This window comes from Littorina saxatilis, linkage group LG2 (genome assembly GCF_037325665.1).
Source record: "Littorina saxatilis isolate snail1 linkage group LG2, US_GU_Lsax_2.0, whole genome shotgun sequence".
In the NCBI taxonomy this organism is placed as follows: domain Eukaryota; kingdom Metazoa; phylum Mollusca; class Gastropoda; order Littorinimorpha; family Littorinidae; genus Littorina; species Littorina saxatilis.
In genome coordinates, this window is record NC_090246.1 from 55,204,121 (window position 1) to 55,205,010 (window position 890).

The following is an 890-nucleotide window of genomic DNA, read 5'->3' on the forward strand; positions in this document are numbered from 1 at the left end:
GTTTAACTTTTTAAAGGAGATACAGAATGTTAACAAGAGTTGAGGGAGTAAGTGTGAACAGATATGAGGTCTGTATTCACAACCTTCTTCACTCTACTTTGATAGAACTAAATGCAAGTAGTGTCAAACACGGAGATTACCGCGTACACTGAGAAACTCTCTTAATTGGTTGTTATTTGTTAACGTCCTCGCAACATATTTGGCTATGGGAGACAACATTAAAGGAAACAAAACCGAAGCCAAACAGGTTGAAAAGACACGGACAATTTAGTACAACCATCTTTATCGTAAAACAGTTCGGCAATACACAAATTCCCCAAATAATTCTGTCGGGTGTATGTGTATGTTGTGAAAAAGTAGTTTCTCTTTAAAGCATTGAGGCAAGTTTTCCCACGCGACATAATGGGCCAACCACTAGCGAAGAATGTGTCTCCACACTTGGTTCCCATCGCTAGCCATTGGCCTACAATGTCGCGTGGAAAACTTGCCTCAAGGTTTCAAAGAGAAACAACTCTTTCAAAACGCATACAAACCCGACACAGTTTTTTTCCGAACATCTTCAACTCTGTCGAAATGACGGAAAGGTCGTCGCCGATATGAACAAAAGTATCTGTGTTATGCCGACTGCCGACTCAAGAGGAAAATCCTGCTACTGTTTATCTGTTGTTCCCAACACAGAATATCTATGTGAAATATCAATGACTGTGTACTGGTATTGTTGCACCCAACCCTGGATTATTGATGGGGGGCCCGGTAGCTCAGTTGGTAGAGTACTGGACTTGTGATCCTAGGGTCGGAGGTTCGAATCCGGGCCGGAACGGACACTGATCACCTCTATGTGCAGACCCAGAGACAGTATCAATGTTCCACCCCGTGTCACCACTGTGGTA